Genomic DNA, 11,490 nt, shown 5'->3' with positions numbered 1-11,490 from the left:
ACGCAACGGTTGGACAAAACAAATGACCTTATAAGGACTTTTCCTGTGGTCAGAAGAGATGAGGAGGAGAAGAAAGCAACATAGCAGCTCTGAGGCATGCTGCTGATGTGATAAACACAACATGGAGCAGCATTTGTCAGACTCATAATCACAATAGCCACTTGAATATCCATGAGTTTTACTGTAGTGTGTAGTTTTTTTGCTTTGAATTTTCAGAGAGCTAAAACAGTTGAGTTTGGGAAAATACACCTCAAATACTATGTTTTTGGGCTTCTTAGAACAAATGGAGATAGCATAATACTGAACCTTTAAAAGGCACATGTTCTAAATCTAAACATCTAAATGCAAAAAGACATCCTAAATAGTGCATCCACAAACTTGGGAAGCTAGGAAAGGCCACGGTCTACTCACTCACATATCAAGGTATTGCACCATGTATAGACACAGAAGAAGGACCCAGACGTGAACAAAGCCTTAAGCGTTCCAAATGCTGAAAAACATTATTTACATTACACCTGTGGAGCACAGTGTCCAACAAGACTCCAGAAGAAAGTGGATATAATGTGCAGTGTGTTAATCCTGACCAGCATGGAGATGGAACAATTGGCAAACATTGTGGGTGATGAAATCCCAGAAAAAACGCACCAATTGGCAAAGATCAGCAAAGTCCTGCTGGCCTTGGAGAAGGAGAGACTTACCATCTTCCTGGGCAAAAACTTGGATGAGATCAACATTCTTCCCAATGGTACGATCAAGGTGTGGTAGTGAACGTATCATCTTGGCAAAGATGGGCTGCGTGTAGTCTCTAAAAGCCAAGGAAGACATCCATAAAAAGTGGGAGATAAAAGCCACCTGTTTGCCTTTTTCTTTTTTCCCCAAACAGTGATGCTATTACAGTAAGGGTGTAAGAAAAAATTGATTCTGTGATGTATTGCAATATTTCACTGCACAGTTATCATATAGATCCAAAAAATGTCCAAATCAATTTTTTTAATCATGTTTTTTTAACAAAAGAAAAAAGTGTAATTGTGCTAACATATGCATAGCACATAAACACCCAGTCACTAGCTGTCAGTGAACCACATCAGACCATGATAAACTACTTCACTCCTCAATGCATTTAGCTTGGAAGATGATTGCACATTATTTTCATAAAACATACTGGGTATTGATATTAGTACTTGAGGTATAGTTAATTACCATTTACTTGTTCTTGCACGTTTAAAAAAATTAAACAAATTTTATTTCATACCATTTTGTACGTGTAAAGATGAAATTTGTAATTATTGATATTGCGAAATATATCACGCTTCATAGCGTATTATTTAGTATAAAAATATATTCACAAATTGTGAATCGTATCATATCATCAGATTTATGGCAACACACACCCCTATATTAGTCACCACATTAACCTGTGTGTGTGTGTGTGTGTGTGTGTGTGTGTGTGTGTGTGTGTGTGTGTGTGTGTGTGTGTGTGTGTGTGTGTGTGTGTGTGTGTGTGTGTGTGTGTGTGTGCGCGTATAAAGTTGCTAAAACCTATTGAGCAGTGGGTAAAGAAAACGTGAAAAAGGAGGAAAGAAACAAAGTGTTTTGCAGAGCATGTGATGTCTTGCCATGCAGCGGCAGAGAGAGTTCCTGACTGTGAGAGCGTGCAGTTGAACAGATGTAATCAGCATGTGTGGATGCAGAGGCAATAACTCCACATGGGAGAAAACCAAAGAAGTGAATCTATCTCTGTCACGAAGACCCAGAGCAATCAGGGAGCAGCACCGAGTCTGCAGATAAAGAAGCTGGAGCTGTTGCTTTGGGAGCGGATCACCTTTGAAAGATTCCATGTTGGATTGGTTAGGCTGCACGGTCCATTACACAAAGAAACACAACTGAATATGTCTTTATATGCTGTTTACATCTGCATGGAAAGTATGTCTATATCTGCCTGTTGTTTGTTTCTCTAGTGTAGGTGACAGAAAGATCAACAAAACAAATATTTTCATCATTTATTCTGTAAAAGTCCAGTATTATGCTATTTTTCACCTCCATTTGTTCAAAGAACCCCAACAACATAGTATTTGAGGTTTATTTTCCCAAACTTGCCTGTTTTTCAGAGTTTTAGTCTCTGAAATCACTTTCAGAGCACTCTTGAAAACAGGTGTTTTTTGGGCCTTCATGCATATGCATGAGTGGGTGTAAACACACACACTACTTAAGCGCTTCTTCAGCGTGTGTGTTTATTACAGCAGCAGTAGCGGTAGTAAATCATTAACAGTCTTCCTTCTCCTCCTTACTCGTCTGACTGTGAGCGCTGTTTGATGGATTATCTATATACTGAATGTAAAAATATTACCTGTAATATCAACCTGCGTTCGCTATGTTTGTTTTAGCTGTGAGGTAGTTTAAGAGGGAGGAACTCACGTTTGTATAGGGTAGGAGGAGCCAAGATTGTCAGGAGGAGGAGTTTCCATGTTATGATGTCACAACGCGAGAAAAATCCAACTGCTCCGTTTGGAGTTGACTTTTTACAAAATGTGGAATAACAAGGAAGGGAGGAAACAGAACTTTTTCAACTTTGGCACTCTGAATGAGGCTAAATGAATGTATATCAATGTAGCCAAACCATTATAGAGTACATTTTTCATAATACTGCCCCTTTAAGTCAAAAAGCCAAATTACTTGCTAATTCCTATCATTCATTTCTTTAGAGTTGATAATAATTAACTTCTTGTGCACTACAGCTCTTATTAACTGGGTTTCAGACTGAGGTGTAAAGACTACTGATATATGCTAATCAAGCAGAAGTACTGTTGCTTGATTGAAATTGTCCTCAGGAACAAGTAAATCATACATAAAATACTCAAGTACAAGTAAAATGTAGCTCATTCAAATAGTACTCAAAGTAAAAGTTACTAGTTACAGTACTTTCACCCCATGTATATTTTTGGTAATAAGTCTTGCCACGGTTCCTTAGCATACAATAAACATCTGTAGAAATGAAACAAATAACTTTCATTCTTTTAAAGTTGCAGTATGTAGAATAGGGAGACGCTCCACGCTCTCCCTCCACTCCTATTCGAAACTTACCGGTTTTCTTGTGAACATTTGCGTGCACGCGCACACTGTGAAACTCTTTGAGACTTTTTTCTCAATAGAGACTAGTGACAAATGTAAGGACTTTATTTTGTGTTATTGGAGAGTTTTGTGATGTTTTAGAGACATGAAAGCATGTATCACTCGCTGCTGTGAGGACAGTAAGAGACTCACAGCCGCTCCTTACACACAAGCAGCCGTGCTGCAGCCGAGCTCAGTTGATCAGAGCAGACTGACAGACACTCCACATCCACACTGCAAATGAATTGTGTCTGTTCTCTCCACCTTAGATGATGTTTCTCTTAGGTTTACAAGTGTTTATCCGGTCTGTTCTCACTCTCTCTCTGACTCGGTATGTGGGGCAGACTGCGCACAAACTGAAAGCGAATTGCGCACAGTCTGCAGCACATACCAAGTCAGAGGGACTTCCGTGGAATCCAATCCTCTTGAACTTGTTTGTGCTTTTATTCCTATTGCTTCTCCACCTCGGTCTTTCTTTTTCCATTCGCTTTACCGTATAACTGCTGTGCTAAAAGCTGCAATGGAGACTTCTGTTGGACTGTCCGCCATTGCACTTTCCCTATTCTCTGATCATGAACACGCATAGATAGCCAAGAGTAATGCCCAAAACAGCTCATGGATCGCTCTGTTGGTAGAAAGATCTCTGATTGGCTGAAGTCCAACACATTTTTAAAGCTCATTTACAGGGCCAAAAGAAGGAGAAGAGATTCACTGTCCACTCAGAACACTTTGGATTACAATATGCTCAAGCATAATCATGTATTTTTGATCAAAAAAAACCTTACATACTGCAGCATTAAGTATAAGTAAAATTACTGATTTAGAAATATACTATATAAAAAGTACAAATACTCATAAAGGCAACTCAATTATAGTAACGTGAGTAATCCATTACTTGTACCTATTGTTTCAAGCGACTAATATAGGAGAAATTCACTGATTGAGCAGTACTAACTGAGCGGTTGAGCCTTGAACTCTGTCCAACTCTGTCAGCTCCATGTGGGGTGGGACACAGACATAGAGACAGAGCTGTACACTCTGTATTATCAGGTCTGCAGCACTCAAAAAGCCTTGGAAAAAGCTACCAGACTATTGTTGCCATGGTGTTAAATGACGATTGCAATCCATTACTGTTAAGGAGGAGGGGTTGCCATGGTGACCAGGTGCTGTGTTAAAGATTAAGGTTAGACAAATGGATGGGGCCCAGCAGCGCTGGTTGGAAGTCAGCACCATGCTTGATGGCAGGATGGAAATGTTAACTGTCTTCACAGCTAATTTAACAAGTTATCAAAGTCGACCATGGAGCCAATAATGATGGTGTTGTTTTCAAAGTGACTTTCTTAACTGGATGTTATTCATGAAAAATTCTATTAGTTGTAAAATTATACATATTTATCCTACTAATACAAACACATTTTAATACAAACCTAATTCTTATTAATACCAAAATAAAACTATAAGCTCCATTTTTACACACTGAAAATAATAATTTCCATAAAGAAAATGTTGAAAACTGGACAATTTGTCTCTTCTCACCCTGAGTAACTCCTTTAAGCCCCAAACTTTAACCCTTAAACCTCAACCCCCAACCCATAAACTTAAACCTCCCCCCCAAAAAACCTTACCTTAGCCCCCAATCCATTACCCCAAAACTTCTTCCCCAAACCATAGCCCCCTAACCTTAACCCACAAACCTCAGCCCCAACCCATAACCCCTAACCTCCCCCCCAACCTCAGTCCCAACCCATAACCCCTAACCTCCCCCCCAACCTCAGTCCCAACCCATAACCCCTAACCTCCCCCCCAACCTCAGTCCCCAACCCATAACCCCAAATCTTTCCCGCCAAACCTTAACCCACAACCCATGACCCTCTGACGCCTCCAAATGCCACAGCTCACTGCGACATACACTGAGTCAGGCATATATATATATATATATATATATATATATATATATATATATCTTTCATGGGCTAAGATCTATCTCAGTTTGAAAAATAAAAAAAATACACACAAATTCAAAAATTCATATCTCAGTTTGTAATGAATCTTCATTAACTGAACTCAATCATCCCACAGAGTTTTATCCTGATCAGATCCAGAGTGTGTTTTTTTTTTCTTCAAATGGTGATGAACATACATTGTGATCGACAGTATTGCTATTAATGGGGATAGAAATGTCTTCCAAGCCTTCAAAGTGTAAATGATCATAATGCCATGACTAACTGTGGTCTAATCGTCATTTGACAGGAAGCTCTTGGAGTAGAAATTAAAAGTTTGAGCTTATTTCTTATACATTTTAATCCAGTAATTTGGTTTATTTGTGGTTATTTAATAATTTTGGTGCAGAAACACTTTTTGTTTCATTGTATCACTAACAAGTGTCTACATGAAGGATGGTCTGCTCATAAAATGATAGAAGCTCTTGCCACTGCACTTTATAGCTGCATTTCCACCAAAGGAACTTTCTATGGATGTATCTTGTGTTTTGACAGCCAGAACCACAGCTGTACATTTTATTCTGAGGATTGTCATTGATTCATTTGGCTCCGATTTTGTACTTTTGAATTAGTATTTGGGGAAACTATTGTTCTGCAGAAAACGACAAAGAACTATAAAGTTCCAGGACATTTTAGTGACAAAGTAGCTTATGACGGGACATATTTGGGTCTTTGAGTGTGATAATTGCTGCAGTCTGAACTCATTGGATGGAAGCATACAGCCTTCCTTCTATAACTGGCTCTAAACACGCCATGGTGCCAGTCTGCATTGTTCCACCATGTGTGAACTAAACACACACACACACACACACACACACACACACACACAGGGAGACCATGTTTGTTTCTGATGCATTTCAGAGATGAATTTAAAATACCTGCCTTATCACAGCATCGGCTTAACAACGATTAAAAATAATTAGCATGAAACACGTCCATCATCCTCTCCCGATATCTTCTATCCCAGCAACACAACTACAGGCATCATGTGTAGAATGTCTCAGCACTGAACACTTTGTCCCACAGAACAACACCAACAGTAGCCAGCCTTACTAGGCTGACTACTGCCCCCCAGTGGTACAGAGGGGGCATCATGTGAAGTGTTGAAGCAGTGGTACTATTTGATGACATTAGTAATATAAGAAGGACTGAAGCGTGAAAGCAGGCACTCCCACAGCTTTTTGTCTACAGCAGACATTCTAATTCTAATTGTATGCAGCCCCCAAAGTAATTGTACAAAATGACAGAAAATTACACGAAACCAAAGCAAGCCAAGACTACGTGAAAAAATACAAAGAATTACAACACTGCAGGAAAACACAGTAAAAGACAAGCGAAAAACACAGAAGGTACTCCTAAGACACACAAAACTACTCCAAAAATGAACAAAACGTCAACAATAATACACAAAGTTACTCAGAAAAAAGTTTAAAAAATTACAGACAATGGTAACAAAAGTACACAAAAAAACAAGAAAAACATGAAAAATGACTCTGCAAACCCACAGTACTAACAAACATCCAAAAACAACAAAAGAAATACACAAAATTTACTCCAAAAAAATCCAAAATGACAGCACAAATACACAATATGACTCCAAAAAACATGTTTTACAGGACAAATACACAAAAGGACAAGAGTAATGCACAAAATGCCGCATAACAAGCACTAACAAACACTTCATGAAATTAATGTAAATACGTTTGCTCGGGTGAAAATCCTCCATTGATAGTGTTCTAGGGTAAAGGAGGTTAAGGAGGACCTGCCAACTGTTCAAGGTCAAACAAACGCAGTTGGAGTCTTTATGTGCTGTAGAGTTGATTTACTTTGCATGTGGTTTTATTCTTTTTGAAATGCTTTGGTAACATGGAGTCTAAATCAAACACTTTAGAAGAAAACATTCAATGGGTCATGTTACATTCTAAATTTAATGATTATTTCATGGAAAAACTATCAACTGGATTCAAGTCCTTTATTTTGGTATGGCCAGTGATTGTATTGACCAGACGTCCCGATTTATCCAGGACAGTCATGGTTTTCAGAGTTATGTTCCGTGTCCCGATTTTTTAGAAGCTGAGTTTCGTTTGTCCCGTTTATTCATAACTGGACATCTGGTCTGTTGCCACTGACAGAGAAGACCCTGAAAGCAGCACGGCATATTGCTTAAAAATGTGTTCTCTGTGGACTGTTAGCTGTCAATCACAGCAGTTGCCATAGTAGCGCTTGCAATATGAACCAATTAAAAAGCTCAAAAGTCTTCCACGCGTTTGCAACTCGATGCTGATTGGTCGATGGCATTGACAATATTACTTGTTTGCTTCCTCTCGTGCTTTCTCCTTCAACATGCCAAAAATATTTTTTTTTTTTATGTTCAAAACAATTTTATGTTAAAATGTTGCTTTTTTGACTGATGGCCACTTTAAAGGAGCATCGGGAAGGATTTAGAAATCAGACTCCATATTGACACCCTGACAAGACCCGACGGCACCGGACGGGTCGGGTTCGGAGTGGACAGATATTTTAAACTGGTGTTCGGGTTTGGTCACATAGTGTTGTTTTTCCTTTCCAGCTGCAGCAGTAACGCAGTTGATCTGCGGTGGATGAAGAACGGAGCAGAGGACAATTATAAAGGAATACATCGTTGAAACATTCCTTTTTCTGCACAATAACATGGATTATCTTTGATACAAGAATTATTAAGTAAATCTTTTGCGTGCACTGTGACACTATTTGTGTTTCACTTTTGCTTGTTACCCATATGCTGATCTGATGTTGACATTAACATTAACATAATTGAGCTTTTCACTGTTGGGTCAGACTCGGAGGAGAAAATGCAGACCGATCCACACTCTAACTGTGACACGGTTAGAGTGTCACAGTGACTGTTTATCACAAGACCTGTGCACATGCCTCTGTGTACATCTGTGGAACCAATCATTATTTACGGGTTCTTGGGATGCCTCTTCAAGCCGTCGTGAATGTGCACCAGCATCATTTGACGTCACTATCAGCGTCATTTGACTCCACGTCCACAGAACTGGCCAGGAAAATCAGACTCCAAAAAGCAGTTCAAAATGTATCACACAATCTTTTCAAGGCAATAGGTAGAAATATGTTTGGAACATTTATCACCCAAAAACTTAAAATGAATGTTTATTTTTTTCTCAAATCCTGCCTTATGCTCCTTTAAATTTGGTTTAGCTGCTGCAATAATCAGAGTCCCCACGGTCATGAAATTCCTGGAAAAGATATGGAATTTTAAAAATGTTTTTTCAGTTTTGAAAAATCCTATAATAATTTAACTGTTTTGGAAAAGTTTTAGAAATATAACCTATTTCCAGACTCGCAGATGACCTCTGTTACACTAGTACACTGAAAAGGCACGATTATAGAACTTAGTTTAATTTTGTAAAATCTTCTGGAAAAAAGTGTGGGAAACCCTGAATAACATATTTCATCCAAAAAGAAGAATAAAGAAATGCAATTTTATTTTTTCATTACATGTAAAAGCATATGCAAAAAGTTTCTTTTGAAAATCTGTTGTGTTCTTTGGTTCAGTTTGTGTCACGGTTTTGAGTTTTAAAAATCTGGTCCCCCTAATCTAATGCAATTTTAATATAACACATTTAATCCAATATAATCTTCATTTACAAAGGAAGGATAAAATGTCCATGGAGTGGACTGTTGGCCTTGGTTATTATCACTTTAGACCTGTACTTTGTAACAAAACTGTAGAACACACACTGAGACTAAATCCATGCAGAACGATCAGATAGTGCCACCCTCAGGCTGACATGGGTACTGCACTCTGTAATGAGGTGAATTGAAGCCAACAGCAGAACAGAGATGAATCGTTCACAGGGGAGAAGCTACACTGGAGACGAATGTCCTTCACTTCATGTCTACCTACAAAGGCATCTCCACAGGCTCCTCGTTCACCCACGAGGATTTAACATTAACATCAGTGTCATTTTTAGCAGATAAACACATTGCCATGAGATTTGAATATGGAAATATTACTCAAGATGTGAGGGACATTTAAGATCATTTTTCAACTGTTAACAATGATTATTTGGTGAAGTGTTTATGAAGTGTGTGAGACTTTGATCTGAATACAAGATCACTGGTTCTCCAGACTAGGGCTGGGAATATCACGATTAGATTGGTTTACGATTATAGGAACTGAATCGATGCATTTTTGATGCAGTTTTTCCACAGCATTTCTTATTTTCTCACTGTCCACTGATGAATTGCTGTTTTTAAAAACATAGCAAATGCATTCAGACAGGAGACAGGTTGACCTTTTAACTATATGCACAGAAATAAAAATTGTTGGCCGAAAAATGAGAAAACTAATTATAATATTAATGATGCATCAATTTTATATAGCACTTTTTTTGGGGGGTGGGGGGGGGGCTCAAAGACGCTTTACAGAAAAAATAAAGGGATAAAGAAATAACAAAGTAAAATAAAGGTTAAGGAAAAGCAAGTTTGAAAATGTGGGTTTTGAGGAGCGTTTTAAAGTTCTGTAATGAGTATGTGTTCTTGGTGGGTTGTGGGAGTGAGTTCCGTAGAGTGGGGGCGGTGGCAGCAAAGGCTCGGTACCCCAAGGCCGAAAACCAAAAAACCAAAAGAAATGACTGTGCAAATGATTAGTACCATTGCATTATGGGTATAAATGTGCACTAACCTTATAAAAAATAAACATATTTATTCTGCACTGACATTCTAATGTCATGTAAAAAACAAAATGTTTATCTTGACCCCACTCATACATTAAATAATGGACCGTGTGGTCCATGTTGAAGGAGAGCTACACGTAGCTACAGTGTCTAAGTTGGTGCATTTCCAGACTCCATTTCTGATGTTTTTTTCTTTTTTAATCAGTACCATCGTAATAGTAGTTGCACACTTGGACACAAAAGTGAATTCCAGGTGTGCATTGGTTGTTTAAACTCTATTTCTAGTTTGAATAACCAAGAAACACATACATCAGCCACACCGTCTATTTAAAACAGGCAATCTGCTCAGATGCTCCCGTCTTCACCTGAGGACCCCGAGGACCCCTGCCGCCACTTAGCTGCCCCCGATGTTGCCTGTCTGCGTCATCTGCATAATTACCGTCCAATATGAACAGTGCTTCAACCAGACGTAGCATGTACTGACACATGAAGTTGCTCATCATCTTTATAACAGGTCATTCTACGCCCGCGCGTGTGTGTGTTCCAATATTACTGCAGGTCCCACATAAAACCTCATTTAAATTTGAAAAGCACATCTTAGAATCAGTCTATTACATGTCTCGACAGTGTCTGAGTATTTATTAGTGGAGGATCTATACGAAGCATGAGTAACTCTAAATACATTTATCATGACCTTCACCAAATCAACAAATACCATTTAGCTTTAAGGATGGAACAAACGTGATCCCGCTATGCTGTGAAAAATTCCTGGTGAGAACCCTGTATACATTATTAGCTATAGATATTTGACTATTTATTTGATATGGCATTGGTATAAATCAAATAATAAACTTTCTGTGGGTCAATATTAGCATGAGCATTTGGCATTATCTTCAAACCACCTATCTGTAACTGACTGTGTTATACCATCTTGGTCGTCACACATTTTTACCCTGTTAATAAAAAAGTACACTAATGTGTGTGGAGGTAAGGGTTTGTTGGGGTTTAATTAACAAGACAAAACCAAATATTGTCAGTACTGAGATACATACACACCCATTAAAGAGATTCAGATACACCCAACGCAGCATTGCGTCTGTGTTCAGGTGAGATTTGGAGAAGCAGAGGAATTACTGCAGATGGCAGTTAAAGAGTGCATTACTGTATTCATGTTGGCCTCCAAACAAATGGAATGATATTTGAATAAAACTGAGTTAAAAAGAGGTTTTACTGGATTTGTTTGTGTGGAAGAACAAGCTAAATGTAAAGAGAAACGTTATGTTTGGTTGTTAGGGTGTGCTGCCATTTTACAGCTGATTATCAAATAGTTCAATTGTTGATTTTTCTAAAATGTACGTCTTTGTTTTGCTCTGCACTGGGTGGATCACATTCTCTGATGAAAAGCCAGTGTGATGGTACACACTATGATACGTGCTGTAAAAAAAACAACTGGAAACCTTTATGTCTTTGGGATTCTCGAGAGAAAATAAAAGCCTGCACTGAAAACATGTGAACACAGGTTTAGACACCGTAACGATGGTTCCAATGGAGATCACGTGTCCACCCAGACAGAGCAAGAAGCATTTAGTGATTAATGACTCATTCTGCAGGGCTAATGCACACAATTCAGACGCTGTTCTTTAGCATGCACAGATTGTAACAATAGTCTCTTGGAGTTTCTATTTCAGTCCCACACTGAT

Source organism: Gouania willdenowi, chromosome 16, assembly GCF_900634775.1.
Source record: "Gouania willdenowi chromosome 16, fGouWil2.1, whole genome shotgun sequence".
In the NCBI taxonomy this organism is placed as follows: domain Eukaryota; kingdom Metazoa; phylum Chordata; class Actinopteri; order Blenniiformes; family Gobiesocidae; genus Gouania; species Gouania willdenowi.
This window is presented reverse-complemented; position numbering follows the sequence as displayed.